The sequence below is a fragment of the Protopterus annectens genome, chromosome 1.part1 (genome assembly GCF_019279795.1).
Source record: "Protopterus annectens isolate FY-2018-M chromosome 1.part1, PAN1.0, whole genome shotgun sequence".
Classification (NCBI taxonomy): Eukaryota; Metazoa; Chordata; order Ceratodontiformes; family Protopteridae; genus Protopterus; species Protopterus annectens.
Window position 1 is genome coordinate 1567078370 of NC_056726.1, and position 5736 is coordinate 1567084105.

The window sequence follows — 5736 nt, forward strand, 5'->3', positions numbered from 1 at the left end:
ATTGATTTTATGAAGTGCTTGTTAAAGTTTTTGGCTATTTGCATTGGAGGGGTATCAGGTGATGGAGAGAGCTATCTGTTTGTTCCAGGGTTAAGTAGAGAAGATATGGAGTGCCAAAATTTATTGGGGTTGATTTTATGCTGGAGTTGAAGCTGAGAAAAGTATGACTTCTTATCTCTGTTGATTAGTTCTGTCACTTTGTTACGTAGTGTTTTGAAATTAACATGATTTTGTTCATTTTTGTTTTGTTTCCAGGTTGACCAGGCTAGGTACCCTTTGCTTCATCAGGTGTTCACATTCCTTAGAGAGCCATGGTGCTTCATCAGGTGTTTATATTCCTTAGAGAGCCATGGTGCTTCATCAGGTGTTTACATTCCTTAGACAGCCATGATGCTGAGTTCTTTTTGATTCTTTTCATACGAATGGGAGCTGGTGTATTATGTATGTGAAGGAAGGTGTTATTAAAGTATAGTACAGCAGCATTAAGGGGTAGTTGTTTAAGGGGTGTCCAGTCTATTTCATGTAGGAGAATGTTGAATTTTTGCTGACAAAAAGTAGTTGAGTTCCTAACTGATTTTACAGTGTGTACTCTTAGCTGTTGGGAGTTTGCTCTAAGGGAATAAGCTGGAAGATGACAGGTAAAACATTTGCCAAATAATGATCGCTCAGAGAGCTAGACAGTGTACCAGAAGAGGGGTAATTGGTGGGGTGGGATATTAGGATCCAGTCTGTGGTGGATTGGCAGGCAAGATCTTGGCTGTATCTTGTTGGAGTATTGATAAGCTGAGAAAAAACATACAGATTTACACTATTTGTGGGGGAGTTGGACGCTATTGCTTGCCAACCTGTATTTACAGCTCCCAAGATCATTGTTTTGAAGTTTATTGTTTGGGATGTCCAGTATAAAAATATTTTCTAACACTGGTATATTTGACCTGGTGGGATATATATTACTATTATGCAAATCCTTTTTGATGTGTTAAGGTTCAAAAAAGAGATTAGTACCTCGGCGTTAGAAAAGACGGGTATATTACTGGTGTAGGGTGTGATGTTGAGTATAGAGGGATATAGAAGGGCTATCACCCCCCCCCCTTTTTTAGATCTATCTCTCCTGGTTAATGCAAAGATTGGAGGTATTATTTCTGAGTCTTTTACATTGGGGTATAGCCATGTTTCAGTAAGGGCTAGTATATCAGGTTTATTTTGATCAATCCAGGCATGCAGTGGGACTATTTTATTACATATAATTCTAAGGTTCAGTATAAGTATGTTTAAATCTTTGGGGTTACTCTTGTGGCTAGAATTAGAGAGTGGGCCAGGGTTAGGATGTATATCTCCACATTTGAGTAGATGGTTAATGAAGAGCGAGTACAATTGGAAGTGTTTTTTATTCATAGGTGAGGGTACTGGTGTCAAGTGTGGTTTCATAGGAGGTTAGGAGGCTAGTTTGTGGCTTGAATAGAATAGGGGGGTATAGGTGAAAACCTGGGAGGAGATATTTGAGAATCTGTGTTGTTTATTGGGAAGATGGTTGGAGGAGGTTGTTGATGTGCATTGGTGTGTGAGGGTATGCGAGGATATAGTTGTACCAAGGTTGAGAATTAAGAGTAAAGATGTTAGGCAGATTAAGAGCATGTCAACTGTGATGGTGGTTTAAAAATAGTAAAAGTGATATTTATATGTTAGAATATAATATCAGGTGTAAATAGAGATGTATGTTATCTAGTAATATGTAAGCAGCTTAAGGTATGGTTGGAAATGTTTTAACTTCAGGGTGAGTTTTGACATTTTGATTAGGTGTTTTGCCTCATGATTTGTGATAAGGAGGGGTGAGAAGATGTGATTACTCAGTAGTAAAATTGTGGTGCGATGTTAGTTTGATGTGTGTATAGTAGTAGAGAAGGTGGTAAACCTGGAGTTAATGTATGATAGTTTGTGGTGGTGATTGTACTGTGATGGTGAAGTAGAATAAGAGGTATAGTAGTGCGGATGAGAATTCAGGGGGAAGGATGTAAGAGAAAGCAGATAAGTTTGGTTAAATAAAAGTAGGTAAGGTGGAAATGAAATGTGTTTGTGAACAAGACAGAGTTGTATATAACTGGATCATAGGAATGAGGGGAGTGGTTTGCCTGGGGTATGAGTAGAGATGCTGAGGGTGGGTGGAATATGGGGGCAGGGGAGAGGAGTGAGTGAAACGAATGGAGCAGGAAGGAGAGGAGTGAGTGAAACGAAAGGATCAGGAAGAATCCCCCCTCCCTGAGATGGTTTACCGCCAAAAACAATCAGTGAAGTAGAATGTTCACGGATACAGAGGCAAAGTCTCTGAACTCTAAATGCTTGACTTGAGTTACAGTATTTAATTTTATGGTTATGGGCTTTTCATTGTCTTTCCAGGGATATATTACACTAATAAGAGTAAAATATGCTAAAGTATAAATTCATCTTCACTTTTAAGAGTAAAAGGCCTGTTGGTGTGGGTGAGTAAGTGGGGGTGGAGATATCTTTCCAGCAGATTGAACACTACTAAACAGAACACACTAATGCCTGATTTAACAAATTATTAGTTTGAGTCTTGGAAATTGCCTTACATAGATTTAACTCAATTTATTGTTCCTTGTGAACCTTTGCAACTGCAGGTGAAATTCAGCTGTGCAAGTTCTTTAGGTAGTGGGATATGATAACTTTTGCAGCAGCAGTAGTCATACTTACATGTGCTTGTTTCACTGGGAGAGAGAGAGAAAAGTTAATAAGGATTGCTTGATGAATGAACTAGATAGGTAATGTACTATTTGTCTATACTCGGCCACATTAAGTAATGTTTGGCAAACAAGGGTAGTGCACTATATTTCACAGTTGTCCATTTCCGCTTTCTAGCCTTTAAATAGGAAAATAAGAAAGCTAACAGGAGATATTTGTAGGTATGCAAGTTTGGGATTGCTAAAAACAAAAATGGTGGCTTACTCACTGTAGAAGGACATCAAGAAAAATAAACTAAACTAACAAGAGATTTGTGTTTGCATGCAAGTGAGGGGTTACTGAGACATAGGTTTACAGATGTAAGGCGCGGTGGTGCAGCGGTAGCGTTGTTGCCTCACAGCAAGAGGTTCTCCCATTCGATTCTCGGCTGGAGTGCCTTATGTGTGGAGTCTGCATGTCCTCCGCACGGTCAAGTGACGTTCGAAAGACATGCGTAGAATGGGCGTGCCTTAGTTGAAGGTTGGGCGTCGAGCTGGCACCACGGCACCTGTAAAAAATCTACTACCAATCATTAGCGGACCGGAGTTCCGCTGTGGCGACCCCTAACCAGGAAAAGCCAAAAGAAAAACAACAAGAGGGACAGGTAGTATGCCTATCTGTTAGTTCCCACTCTTTACTACACAACATACAGTCTATAAATCTGACATTTAAGCACTTAGAAAAGGCAGCTAGAGTGTGTAAAACATATGAAAAAACAAGCAACCGTAGCCAATGACAAAACTCTTCACAAACAGAAGCTCTCATATATTAACAATTGCCTATATTATCCAGTAACTGTGTTGTTCATAAAAACATAAAATCAGGTTTTACAATATATAATATATTTTATATAAAACATAAAGATAACTGCTAACTTGGTAAACAGAAGCAGACAAAGTGACATCAGAATTTCAGGTTGCATTTCAGTTACACAAACATCTTTTGATCACTTCATACTTTATCGGACGTTCAGGGGTTACTGTTTATGTGAGACTGTCAAATGGTGGCAATCAGGAGATGTTTTTCTCCACAGTCATACAGTCTCACAGTTGGTATATATAAGCAAGGATGGGGGGAGTGCAGAGCGTCTTGACCCCCATCTTCCAATAAACGCTTGCTCTTTTTCTTTTTATTTTCTTGTGCTTTGAACTGTTTGTGTAGTCAATTAAAATTAGTCATTAATCTAATGGGAACGTTGGCATCTGAGTACTGAGAATATACTGGTATTTGAATATGTTGTACCTATAACAGAAATTTAAATAGGAAGGGTGCAATGTGGAAATCACTCAATACAACCCCTTGTAGTATTCCAATGATTTATTTTCAGTTATTAATGAACCATTTGTGAAATCTGAGCACTGAGACATCTCCAGTAAGAGGCAATATAGGGAATGCTCACACACTGAGGATCAGAAATACATGTGAAGAGACGTTTCCGTCTCTCTTCAGTAAATATTGTCCCACTCCCTCAAGCAAATTGAGTGAAAGCATGCTATCGCTATCCCATTGAATGAGAGAAGTGTGAAAATAAAATGCTTGCATTACAGATCTATCAGTTATACAAGTAGTTTTGGTAAGCTGTTCAAGAGATATAGTGTTGAGTTATTTGTAGATGCACTAAACAAAGTTAGTATTTGAGATTTTAATCATCATTATTGAGCCAATTATTCCACAGTCTAAGTTATTTTATTTTTTCTTTAATGCCCCTATTAGCATTGATGTTGAGGAATTGTAGATTCACCCTCTTTGTGTAGATTTCAGCAAGACGTTTGACATCATCATCCATGATATACTACTAAACCAACCCATTATATTTGGAATTAGTTCTTGTATTGTAAAATGAATGGCTAAATAACAGTAAATGACAAATATGCAATGATCTGGACAACCACAGTTATGAATTAGAATGACATAAATTAATCAATACTGAGACCTCAAGAGTCTATGATTTACCCTTTCAATTTACCACTGCCTAAATATTTCAGTCAGGGAAATGAACAGATGCCATGAAGTAGTGTAGCATGCAGTATATATTGAAATCAGACATGCTGTAAGATATCTTACATAAATGTGCAGAATACAAGTCAAATAATGGCATTTCTATCAGCTTTAAAACACAATGTATTTGATTTTAGTAAAGTTACTTATACAGTTATCTCACAGATGGGGAAGGAAGATATTTCATGGAGTACATTTTAAAAAATTAAGTCATTATTTACAGTAAATTAAATTTCAGCCTACATAGTAAATACACTTGTAAGTCAGTGATACTAATTTTCTTATCGCATTCTTAGGTATTTTGGGGATACAAAATTCTTCCCTTCTTATATCATTTTTTAACTGTACTGCTTGTTGTAGCCTGGAACATGTTTCCTCAACCTGAAATCCACTTGAAAGTGATTACTCAGTTAAATATATCTTTAAATAAATTAGCGTGACCTTTACTTGCCTGTCATGTGAGCTATTTTAATTGTTCTTAACCAGACAATCTCAGTTATCATAATCATGACCTGACTATAAGCAAAAGAGTGCTTAAACTAATCGTCTTTCAGTTCATTTTGTCTACCACAACCAAAGGTGTTTATAGAATTATGTGAAGAAGATATTACAGTCCTAGAAATAACTGACTACAATCATTTCAGTGAGAAATGACTGCAGTAAATGAAGAAATATCTATGAATAAGGCTTAATGAATGAAAGATACACTTTTATAGAAGAAATCAGTGCTGACTGACTGATAAATTTGAAGCAGTGGCAATAACAGACCACAGCGTAAGCCAATGCTGCCTATATGGGCACTACATATCTGCTTCAGCACTATCAGTGCTGGAACAAAACTGGCACTGATGTAATCTACAGTACTTAGCTGAGGAAAATTGTGAGTATTAATGTGATAGTACCGGTGAGTAATCCAAATGTTATTATTTGTTGCTACAGTGACCATCCTTGAAGTAAAATCTTAAAAGTTTTTATGCTACAAAGTACTTTCAGTCTGAAGTA